The sequence below is a fragment of the Cajanus cajan genome, chromosome 1 (assembly GCF_000230855.2).
Source record: "Cajanus cajan strain Asha chromosome 1, NIPB_CcT2T_4, whole genome shotgun sequence".
Taxonomy (NCBI): Eukaryota; Viridiplantae; Streptophyta; class Magnoliopsida; order Fabales; family Fabaceae; genus Cajanus; species Cajanus cajan.
In genome coordinates, this window is record NC_138517.1 from 18,318,667 (window position 1) to 18,332,058 (window position 13,392).

Sequence of the window (13,392 nt, forward strand, 5' to 3'; positions counted from 1 at the left end):
ACACGGACTAAGAAAACATCAACCTAGGATTACTCCAAGCCAACTAATTGGGGGCTCCAAATGAGCCTTTTAGATATAGATCGCTTAAGGAAACCGAAAGTTTGCTCTAATTAAGCAAGTCCATATGGTGACTTCCCCAAAATGCACATATTATCTTGCTTAAGTGAATGACCTACTCACTTTAAGCAAGCTAAAATTTTCTTAAAGCAACCATGATGAACCATCTAAGCAAGGCAAGTCATGGACCACCTCTAGAAGTACATGTTGACTCACTTAAGTGAATGAGTTATTCACTCTCAGCAGGATTTACTTCGCTTAGAGCAACCATGATAGACGTTTTGAGCAATACAAGTCAGAAGGATTGAACAACTTGCTTTAGTGAACCATATGAACATTTTGAGTAAAGGTGTCAAAGTAAACTCCAACCCCGTAAGCCAACTCGGGTCATTACAAGTTCGAGTTGGATTGGGTTAGAAAATAAAAAATTGTATTAATTTTGCTAAATTTCACCCAACTCACTTAACTTGTGAACCAAATGGCTTTAAACTCAAGTGAGTCGAGTTGACTCATTTAACCTAATATAATTAAAAAATAATTAAAAATATATTTATATTTTATGTATTTTTCATTTGAAATTTTGATTGATATTTTCTTTTTTATTTACATTTGAATTAATGATTGATTTGATTTCTTAATAGAAAAATTTGAAACTCTTTATTTTATTTATTAAAAATATAAATATTTAATTTTTTATTTTAAAAAATATGATAAGTCAACCCACCTAACTCACCAATTCGTGATGGGTTGAGTTGAGTTAGAAATTTTCTGACTCACTAGAAAGTGAGTCAGGTTGAGCTAGCCCATTTAAAGTATCAATTTGTGGTGAGCCAACCCAACTCATTTAAAAAATTATAAATTAGGTTTAAAGAGATGCTTAACATCGTAGCTTTTGTGATCATAAATTTTAAGGGATTATAAAGAGTTCTTTTGAGAGCAATCTTGAAATCATAAATCACTTGAAAATCCCTTCCTTCTTCTCGATGTTGATAAAAATTTATCCAAATTGAACTGTGTAAGAACTTAACTACAAAAATAGTTTTCTTTTTTAGTATATCAAGATATCTGTTAGCTGAAAACTAGAGACTAATTCACTAAGGTACTAAAATCTATATAATGGATTGACCTCCCCCAATAAATATTTTTCTATACACATCGACAAATAGTTTGCTTGAAACTAATTGAATTGTTTTTTTTAGAATTATTTTCTTGAATTTAATTGTGTAATTTATGTGAACCTAAACCAAACTATTTTTTAATGCACTAATAAAAATATTTCAGTTATGAAAATTTTGGAATTTAGGAGATATTTTACTCCGTTATAAAAATAAGTTAAAGTTGTTTTCTGTTTCTTAAGGTTGTTTCCTAATTTTACGTATAAGCTGTTAATAGTGCTTATATAATTGTACCTCATTTGAGAAGAAAAGAAAGAATTGAAATTATTTCCTGAATTGTTCCCTGAATTATTTTAACAGAAACCAAATCAGACAATCAAAACAAAAGTAAAATTACAAATAGATTATAAAAAAATAAAAAACCAAATCAACAAGTTCCTTGAAACACTGATTTACATTGTAAACCTTGATATTAAGTACGCAACCAGCAATCCACGAAGCTTTCATCCCTTGGAAGTTTGAAGCTAATTTTCCATAAAATGCAAATTTTGTGCTACAATTCAAATTACACGTATTAATGGTGATGGAGATAAACTAAAGTTTGGATTTTAATATTAAACTAAACGAAACTGAAAATCTAGCTAGCTATTAGAGTACAAAAATTACAAAACAGCAGGCATTTTTTAAGAGGTTTAAATTTTGGATAAGTCATTTGAAAACAATAAATTTCACTAAATAGAACATACCATCTAATTTCTGGGAGAAGTAATTCAATTTATGGGATAAGTCAAGGCAGAAACTAAAGAAATAAGGAAAGAGGAGAATCAATATGCTCAATGTTATCTTGATGAAAGCCGGTTTGAGTGTGTTGGAACAAGAGATATACAATGAAGTAAACCAATACTTCTTGGAGTTAGCATTAACAAGGATAAAGAATTAAATAAGTAAATTCTAACAATCAGATTCATGCCATTGTGTACATTAATTTTAGAAAAAAAGACATTCTTATTTCCATGTCAAAGAGTTATTGATTTTTTTTAACTAAAATAGAGAAATAAACACTATAACGTTCACGGAAAGAAGTTATTAGAATTACATACCTACTACCATTTGAGCCACATCTGGAACTTCAATAAGTTCACTTCAACCGTCACAAGTATATAGTCTGTTACTTTGTTCAAGAATCTCATGTAAGAATTTCTCCATGGTCGCCAAAGTAGTATTGGCCCTAATAAGCCCCAAAAGCCTACGAAGAATCCTATCCCCAAACTCATGTATAATGCTTCATAGAAAACTGAATTGTCATCTTCATCATGAATTGCTTGTCCTTTAGGCTTTGCTATTGTCCCATCTCCAGGACAACTTTTGTTAAGTTGTTGACCACAAAGACCAATATTTCCTTCAAAACTAGAGGCATCAAATGTTTGCAACTGTCTTCCCCAAGGGATTCTTCCAACGAGATCGTTGTTTGATAAGTCTAACACAGCAAGACGATCAATATTGGATAAAGTAGAAGGGATTTCTCTAGATAAATGATTTCTTGACAAGTCAATAAATTCTAGAGAACTTAAATTCCCAATCTCAGATGGAATTTCTCCATTCAAGTTGTTTCTTGATAAATTTAAAGAAACTAATCCAAGTAAGTATCCAACCTCTTTTGGTATTTCACCAGTTAAACCATTACTTGAGAGATCAATGCTACCCTCGGGATCCCAAAACATATAATCCTGGCCTTTCCACATAAATATCACGCTAGGATCATACTCCTCATGGGTAAACACTTTCGATTTCATCTGACGAATCGAAATTCTTTCCTCTCTAGTTACTTTCCTGTCCATCATTGTAGTAAAATTCCTGAGACATGTTGGAATTCCTCCTGACAAGTGATTCCTTGAAAGATCCAAAAACTGAATTTGGCTTAAATAGCATAGGTGTACAGGAACACTTCCAAAGAACTGATTTACTCGCAAGCTTAAGATTTTCAATTGTTGGAAACTTTCTCCAATCCACGGGGGTATCGAACCAGACAACAAATTTTCACTCACATCTAATATATTTAAATCAGTGCAATTCTTCAATGTGAATGATAGGTCTCCAGTTAAATTGTTGTTTCGTAAGGCCAAAACTTTCAAAGAAATAAGAGTGCCCATGGATTGTGGAATCTTCCCTGACAATTTATTACTGCTTAGGTCAAGATATGTTAAGGACCCTAGATTTTTCCAACAGTCGGGTAGTTGTCCTGTTATTTGATTAGTTGATAAATCCAAATACGACAATTTTCTGGCTGTGTTTCTTCTGCACAAAAATGTCTTTAAATCTGAAATCTTATTTTTGGAAAGATCAATTAGAAAAGCTTGTGAGAAAAAAGCAGGAATTTCACCCTCAAGTTGATTTGAATTTAGAACTACGTATGTATCATCATTAGGAAGCTTGATTGGTAAATTTGGAATTGTACCTTTGAGACTGTTGTAAGACATATTCATCTCACTTATAGACTGCAACTTGTTCCAAAACCAATCTGGTACAAAGTCATCAATCCCAGCATTAGAAATATCTAGAAACTCTAATTGAGTTTGAGTTTGGAGCCAACGTGGGAAGCTAGGACCCAACTTGCACGAAGCTAGTCCCAAAATATATAATTGGAAAGGTGGAACCCAGGTAGAACCAAACTTTAGAGACAATGAATTGTCTGTTAAGTCTAAGCTTTCCAAGTTAGACAAATTTGTGAGATGTTGTTCAGTGATATCACCTGTTAACTGGTTATTGGAGAGATATAATTCCTTCAAAGATGTAAAACTTGAAAGACTAGGTAACACTCCAGCAATATGATTATCAGATAAATCCATAGTCAGAAATACATGTCTGTTGCACCTTGAAGAATTTTGAATGATGCTAGAAATTTCCCCACTCAAATTGTTTTCGCTAAGGAGTAAGTTCTGCAATGTGCATATATTCCCAAGAGAAATTGGAATCTCCCCTTGCAAATTGTTCCGGCCAAGGTTTAATTGCTGCAATGTGCGTATATTCCCAATGGAAGGTGGAATCTCGCCTTGCAGATAGTTAGACTCAAGGTCAAGAACTTCTAGAGACTTCATTACTCTCCCAAATCCATCTGGAATGGGACCTTTTATCAAGTTTCTACGAATCCGTAAGCTCTGAAGATTGGTTGTGAAGTTGGAAATCCAGTGAAATATAATTGATGATGTCAATAGATTAACGGAGAGATCAAGGGTAACAAGAGAAGATGAAGAATTTTGAATGGAAACAGATGGCACAAGAAAATTTTTTTCAGCAAGACTACAATATGCTAGATTAAGTACTCGTAGTTTGGAACTGAAGTTGAAATTTGCTTGAAATACTGATGATGTCATATTATTATAAGACAAATCAAGGATCACAAGAGAAGGAAAGTTTGGAAAGTGAGGAGATGGCAAAGCAATATTATTAAAATGAAGATAAAGCTCTTGAAGATTATGGCTATAGTTGAACAACAATTGAAATGATGATAACGTGAGCCAATTATTAGAGAGATCAACGATGGAAAGGGAAGTGGAAATGTTGGAATGAGAAGGAAACAAAGATGAAATATTATCATCTGAAAGTTGACAACCCCTTAGCCTCAACTCTCTTAAGTTTGGAATAAGCTCACTAATCGCTTGTTGCCAATAGTGAGAGGATTCAATGAGATGAAACAATTCTAGGTGAAGAGTTGTTAATGAAGAGAGAGAAGATAGCCACTTTGCATCAGTAATTTTAGGATAAAAATAGGTATACGTAGAAAATTTAAAAGAATGCAACATAGGAAGATTCCCAACCTGGAAAGGAATTCCAGAAAGTGAAGTTTCCAAGAGATGAAGATACCTCAACTGTGAGAGATTTCCAAGTTGATAAGGGATTTCTCCATGGATTTCATTGTAACTTAGATCAAGATGACGCAACCTTGTAAGCTTCCCTAGTTGAAAAGGGATTTTTCCGCCTAAGTTATAAGAATTGTAACTTAGATCAAGATAACATAATCTTGTAAGCTTCCCTAGTTGAGACGGGATTGTTCCATAGAGAGAATTTTCTTTAAGATCAAGGTACTCCAACTTTGAGAGATTTCCCAACTCATGAGGAATCCTCCCAGCAAAATCCGACCATGATAGATTGAGATATCTTAAGTTTTTTAAGGAGTCCATGTGTTGTGGGATTTGAGTGCCCCTGAAATCATTAAAACTGAGATCCAAATGTTGAATGTTTTGCAAGTCAAACAATGAAATGATATTGATTGCACCTCTCAAATAATGTGTTTGTGAACCAGGAAGATGAAGCACATGTACGTGACCTGTTTCATTGTTGCATTCAATGCCTTTCCATTTGCAGCAATCACTGTATTGTCATCCTCCCTCCATGTAGACAGCATGCCAGACCCATCTATGAGGCCATGTTTGAAGTTGAGGAGTGCTTGTCTCTCCTTCTCAATGCATTTCACATGTGATGGAGAGTTGAATCCATGAATGTATTTTTGAGTATGCAAAAAGCATATTAAGATTGCAAACAAGGTTTTCACAAAGTAATCGCCCATTACAATTTTGCAGATATGGAATTTCTGCTATAAGTGTAAAAGAGCAAACACTTCGAATTATGATTTGTGATGTCTTGCAAACTTGGGGACAGGGTTTAAGTAGTTAGTTTAGTTGCACACGCGACTTAATTTCTATGCTCTTAGTCTTCATCGACTATTCCGAGTCAAGCAAGCATGAAAGTTGAAATCACACAAAATTCCTCGAGCCACAAAATAAGATAATATGGAAATAAAGATAAATTGAATGACACAATTACCTCTTTAAAATATAATTTTCTTTGGTTTTAAATCGAGATAAGAAGCAATAAGAACGTAATAGATGTACAGAAATTTTGAATTATAATGGAGCAAAATGGATAATAAATATATTTCAACTGAATTACTGAATATTTACTTACATGTACCATTTTAATACATTGAAAAATGTAAAGCATAAACAACTATAACCGATGAAAATAACGCTCAGATTTATGAGATGAGAACTAAGAGATGACGTGGATATTCTACAAAACAGAGGATGCTAAATTAATTAAAAACAAATATTTAACAGCTATTATCACCATCAATTTTAGATAATATTAAAAAAAAATTTATTAGTATTTCAACTAAGTGCTTCATAATAATATTTTAGTATATTATTTCGAGTAAGTACCAAAATATTATCTTTGGATCAGTTACACTATAACAAGGTTATCAAAGGTTTAAAAAATTGAGATTGTATAAGTCATCTACAATAGAGATGAAGATGAAAGTCATCAACATTGAAGATTGGGAAGGTAGTTATTAGTAGTCATATGTAGTTATGATTTATTTTCTTTAAATACTTGTAAACTGATTATAGTAGTTATTGAAACTTGTAAACATCTCTTATATCTTTTTTTTTTTTGATAAGCAAAAGAGATTAATATTAAAAGGAGTACAAGGGGTACTCCAACCCGTTACAAGAGATACAGATACAAAATTAGTCTAAAATCTAAAATAGAAACTATAAGAAATACAATGTTCGGTTATTATACCAAGTTGAGTAACTAAAAGAACAAACAGGGATAGAACAATTTATCCACTTCCATGAACGCAATTTAATATTATCCAACACTTCCTTGGCATCTATAGTACCTTGCTGAAAGATAATAACATTTCGATGAAGCCATAGGGACCAAATGACAGAAACCCAGACTACTCGCAATAATTGAGAATGTTTTTCATATATGCCAAGATTCGTCCAATATAAATAATGAGAAGTTATAGAATTGGGGAACACCACCGTAACCTCCAACCACTTAGCAACAGCTAACCAAGTATTAAAAGCCATCGGACACATTAGAAAGAGATGAAGAGGATTTTCTACAAACAGAGAGCAAAAAGAACAGAGATTATTTTCCAACTCCACACCACGTACTTGTAACAATGATTTGCACGGGAACGCATTCAATAGCACTTGCCAACAAAAGACCAAACACTTGATCGGAGCCTTACATTTCCAAAGTCTTTTTATAACTAGTTGAAAATCCGAAGAGTTTCTGAGTTCTCCACCTACCGATCTTTGTAGCCAAAGGTACGCACTTTTCACCGAGAATACACCGTCCTTGTCATAAATCCATCTCCAATAATCTTGCCTTGACGAGATAACTTGCAAGCCCTTAAGCATATCCAACAAGATATTCACACTCCTACCTTCATGGACAAAAGGTTCTCTTCTCCACTTAACCTGCCACACCCATGTAGATCCCTCCCAAGTTCCATTATCTGCCACCACTGACAATGGGTCTAAGGCAAAGGAGAACAACCGAGGAAATACTTCCAACAAGCGCAAACCACCTATCCACTTATCCTCCCAAAATCGGGTCATAGTACCATCACCAATACAACGTTCAATCTTTTCGTCCAACCAATAATTCCCTTGATGTAGCACCCACACTATATCCTTCCACCACCAAGATGCCTTCCTATCCACATTTGAGCAATTTGAAAAAGACTCAATACGACCATACCTATGATGGAGAACTTTTGCCCACAACATACCCGGAGATTGCATGCACCTCCACACCCATTTCCCTAGGAGTGCCCAATTGAACAATCTAACATCTTTTATACCTAGTCCACCCTCCACCTTAGACTTACACACTGTTTCCCATTTAACCCAAGGAATCTTTGAGCCATCCTTGACACCTCTCCACAAGAAATCACGTTGGATAGCCACAATTTCCTTAATAACCAAGTTTGGAGCTTTAAAAAATGAGAGAAAATGAATTGGAATAGCATTCAAAACCGAATTAATTAAGGTCACTCTCCCTCCAATGGATAAATGCTTATACTTCCAAGAGGATAGACGCTTTCGAAGGCTATCAAGCATTGGCTTCCAAGTATACAACTTCCTAGGATTAGCACCAAGAGGTAAGCCCAAATGCTTGAAAGGTAGTTGACCCACTTTGCAATGTAAGAAAGCAGCCGCCAAATTAGTAAAATCTGCCCCAGAATGAATACTGACCACGCAGCTCTTATGGAAATTAATTTTCATGCCTGAAATTAATTCGAAACCACGCAAGATTGCTTTTAAGCACCACAGATTCTGCATAGTAGCTTCTCCAATAATCAGAGTATCATCCGCAAACTGTAAAAGAGAAACCGGAGGACCTTCATCGCCTATGTGTAAACCCTTAAACAAATTCATTTCTGAAGCCCTACTCATCAATAGTCTGAGGCCTTCCGCAGCAATTAAGAACAAAGATGGTGCCAACGGATCCCCCTGCTTTAATCCTCTACCCAAAGATACTTCTGCTGTAGGACTCCCATTCACAAGGGTTGATAGGCTTCCCCCACATACACAAGCTTCCATCCATCGGACCCATCTCTCGTGAAAACCACACCCTTGGATCATGAACAACAGATAGTCCCATTCCACGGAGTCATATGCCTTCTCATAGTCAATCTTCATAACAAAAATTTGCTTCTTATATTTCTGAGCATAGTCAATAGCCTCAGAAGCAACTAAAAAACTATCCAACAAGTGTCTACCAGGAATAAAAGCAGACTGATTCTCTGAGATGATTGATGGAAGAATACCACGCAATCTATTCACCAATACCTTAGAGATAATTTTATACAAGCACCCCAGCAGGGAGATAGGACGGAAGTCTGTCAAACCTTGAGGACAAGAAACCTTAGGGACCAGAGCCACAAAATAAGACAGAAGAGCCTTTGGAATCTTCAAGTTAGTATGAAACTCAGCAAGCAAGTCCATCACATCCACCTTCATAAGAGGCCAAAATCTCTTTAAAAAAGCAAAATTGAACCCATCAGGCCCTGGGCTTTTGTCACCGTCACTCTCCCTAATTAAACAACTTACCTCCTCCTCAGTAAAGTCACCCACTAACCTTGCATTTTGTTCATTAGACACCACCGGAAAACCAGCAAGTGACAATCGTGGTCTAAGCCAACTTCTTGCTTTGAAGTGCTCATCAAAATATGACCACACTACTTGTTTGATCTCATGGACCTCCTCTACCATACGCTCACCCATCTTCAAGGCTACAATCTGGTTACGTCGTTGTCTTCCCCTGATACAAGCATGAAAGTATTTGGAATTTTGATCACCATATTTACCCCAACGAATTCTTGCCTTTTGAGCTAGCAAGGTTAACTTGTTTCTCCGAGCACTCCAAATCCCAGCTACTAACTCCTTTTGCCTATTTCTTTCTGATTGTATAAGAACCTGTTCCTCGTTCTTCGCATCAAGCTCCTTTAATTCATTTGTCAGACTTTTTATCATGGTATCCACATTACCAAACACCTCAATATTCCACTTCTTTAGAGCATTTTTAACATTCAAGAGCTTTGATCGTAATCTTTGAGCAGCCCACGGACCTTGGACCTGTTTCTCCCATGCAGACCTTACCACACCCTCAATACCACAATGAGAAAGCCAACAATTATTAAAGCGAAACGGTTTAGGACCCCAATTTAGCACCTTATGGTTCAAAATCAAAGGACAATGATCAGATACATCTCGCGGGATCACCTTCACAAATCCTGCACCCCAGTGAGCACTCCAACTTTCTGATACCAACACCCTATCCAACCTGCTCATTATAGATCCATCACTCCTAAACCAAGTAAATCGCTTGCCAACCAGTGGTACATCAATCAACTCCATCTCAGTTATAAATGAATTGAATTCCTCCATATCCCGTGCACCATGGTCACCAAACCCCCCTTTTCTCTCTTCTAGTCTTCTCACCGTATTGAAATCCCCCACTATACACCATAAACAACTCCCAAAACCTCTCTTAGACATTATTATATCTCCCCATAACCGCCGCTTATCCACAAGGTGACAAGAAGAGTATACATTGACCACTACACACCTATACGCATCCACACCCCATTGCAAGCAAACACCATGAAAACCAGAACCAGAAAACGAAAATAATAATTTACCTCTATCAGAGTTCCAAATTGAAAGTAGACCTCCACTCCTACCGTGAGAAGGGGAAGCAAACCACTCAAACTTTGTAGATCCCCATAATTGAGCACAACGAGCAGTATCACACATCTCCAATTTAGTCTCCTGTATAGCAATAAAATCTAGCTCCTCAGATCGAATAAGCTCTGATATGCGATGACTTTTCACTTTACCCCCTAATCCCCGACAATTGAATGTACCAACTTTCATTGCATATATGAGGCTCCCCTTATATCAACCGATGCCATACGATCCCTCTGCTCCATGGATATAATCTTCTGTCGCACTTCATCTTCATTTCCATGCACCTCCATTCCAATACTCTTGCAAATAGATAGAATACGATTTGCCATGGCTTCATCACAACATCGTTCTGCATTAGCAGCTGAATTGGCCCCATTAATATCATTTGAATGGACCACCTTAGAGTTTCCCCCACCTACACTAGTCTCTGGAGCCAAAGAACTTTTTGGCAATGATGATGAATCTTGAGGTGCTCCTTGGATCTGCATTTTCTTTCTGGCTCTGTTTAGTGCGTTTCTCACATTATTTCTTATAGTTGGCTCATGACACTCCACAACACCCCCTCTACTAGACACATCTTCTTTTTCACGAATCACCCTGCTCATATTGGTAATCAAACCATTATCAACTACTGCGACATGTTGGTCAACGCATACCTCCCTCATCGGGCTCACCATATGATTCTTCTTATTCCCCACTGCCCCACAATGATTATTCTTAGTGCCTTTGTTACTAACCCCTACAATTACGTTATTACCTTCCATGGCCGACTCAGTACTTTTACCATCTTCCATAGCAGTTTCGTTGACCCCTTCCACTATGTGTTCCACCCTTTTCGTAACCCCCTCAATGCCATTCTGACCATAATCATCATTGGCAATTCCCAATGAGACCTCACCGCTGCTACTTGCTTTGTCCATCATCTCTGGTGGTTGTTCCTCTATTCCTCTATCATCCTCAGAGGAATAATTTTCCACATCCTCCAAATTAAGTGACTGATCGACGGAAGCATCCTCAGAGTTGCTATCATCACTGGACCATTCTGTTGTCAGAAATTGTCCTCCATGTTCCTCCACCAAGCGCACTGAGAAACCTAAATCATTCACCAATACCCGTGTTTCCTCATTGATCAATGCCTTATACGTCGTACTCATTTGAATTCGGGCATAATCAAGACGCCTTCTCTGTCGTGTATCATCGTCTACTTGGATGAAATCCCCCATTGAAGATACCATTTTAATGAAAAATTTCTCTGACCATGCATGAAGGGGAATGCCATAACAACGTACCCATGTTTGACGTCGTACACAGACCATCCTCGGATGCCATTCAATTATCTCATAAAACCACCTCTCCCAAAGTTGTTTATATAGTGACACTGTATCCTTAAGATTAACACAAGCATCCGATTCTACTAAAACCATATCATCACCCATCGTTGTCTCTTATATCTTAAGTTCTAAGGAAGTGATAAATCTAGAAATTTTAGATATATAGTGAATAATCCTCATACATAAAATCATGAAGAATAGTATTGAAAGAATTGCACGCATTCAACGTCCATGATTTGTGGAAAAACATTTCAATCTTGAGGCACAGTTGACCGTGTTCAACACTTCAATGTGTTATTTTTCTACGTTTGTCGCTGCGAAGTTTGAAAAATAACAAACAAGCAAATAGAGTACATAAAAGTAGGCCAAACGTTTCCGAAACGATAGCGCTATTACGAGCAACATTAGTTTTTATTTTTTAGTAATGAAAGTTTTTTTTTTTTTTCAATCCTTTTCGTAATGAAAGGTTTAGATAAGTTAAATAATATTTATAGAATGACTATTACTTTTTAAATTATCAAATGTACATAAAAAATTTCTAATCAAACTTAAAATTTATCTCAATAGTATTCGTAAATATATATTAATAAGACTTGCATAATAAAATTCTAACTTTAATTTGATATAATAACACCAAATGTATCTAAAGAATTCTGTCAAAGTTTTATCAAAAATAAATAAATACAAATCAAACAAGTATATATAGAAACTCGTTTTTTTTATTGCGGTTAGAATTGGTTTTTAATTCTTATTATTAAAATTAAATCAAATATAAACTACGCTTTTAATATATATCCGTATTGATTTATATTATTAATATTATTTTAGTTTAAAAATGTATTTGGTATATATTTATTTTATATAATTAGAATTTATACTAATATTTTAGTTTGTACAATGCACAAACATATTTATTATATATAATTAAAATTTATAATCAATTATATATATAAATAAATACTATATTTCAATATATAAATATTATTTGATATTCATATACACAAATAATTTTAAATATATAAATTATATTTTAGATTTATGATAAATAATTTATATTATAACAAGAAATTATTTTTATTTATTGATAATTTATTTTAAATATTAATACGTAATTCATAAATAATTTTGATAAATAAAAATTGAATTAAATAAGAAGTTAAAAAAAACTCCCTACAAATCATTTTGTTGAAAAAATTTCTTTATAAGCAGTGTCACGTAAGATATATAGTAATTTATTATTTATTTTTAATATAAAGTAATTTATTTTTTTATTTTTAGAAAAGCATGCAAAGGCATCAAGAAGAAAATTCCCATTATGTTGCCACATTAAACTACCATTGATCAGTAGCACTCCAAGTTAGTATAGAACTTAGGGGGACAAGAACCGAAACCCAAGCAAAAAGAAGTTAACAAAATAAAAGAACAACAGGCCTGGTTTTGTTATGAAAAAAGTCATGCCGACAAAAAATAGGGATAAAGAATTTCCCTCGTGGAAGATATGAGAGACTCTGAATGGCATTAGTTGGATCATTTAAAGACAATTTTTCCATCTATTTTTAAGACTCTAGGGAGCAACAATTGGAGATGAAAATGCTTTTACCAAACCTATAGAGAGGCAATTTCCATATAGCAACCATAATTGGCATCACCATCTATATGTTGCATTTAATCCACCCACATAGAGGGGGAAACCAACTCACTTGAATTATAGAACACGCTTTCACGTCGGTTTAAAATGTTTTTAAAATATTATTATGTCAACAAAAAAAAAATGCTTACGTGTGATTATATACTATCCTTTTATTTTGATATAACTGTTTAACAAACAAATAATATACC

At 34.9% G+C, this 13,392-nt stretch overlaps 1 pseudogene across 1 annotated transcript; it reads right to left on the reverse strand.

Moving 5' to 3' along the window:
* Window positions 1-1,465: 1,465 nt before the first annotated feature.
* LOC145958639 (receptor-like protein EIX2) lies at window positions 1,466-6,575 on the reverse strand (annotated as a pseudogene). The gene is made up of 2 exons (XR_014434357.1): window positions 2,273-6,575; window positions 1,466-1,725 (listed from the first exon to the last, which is right to left on the reverse strand). The product of XR_014434357.1 is annotated as a receptor-like protein EIX2 (transcript).
* Window positions 6,576-13,392: the final 6,817 nt, after the last annotated feature.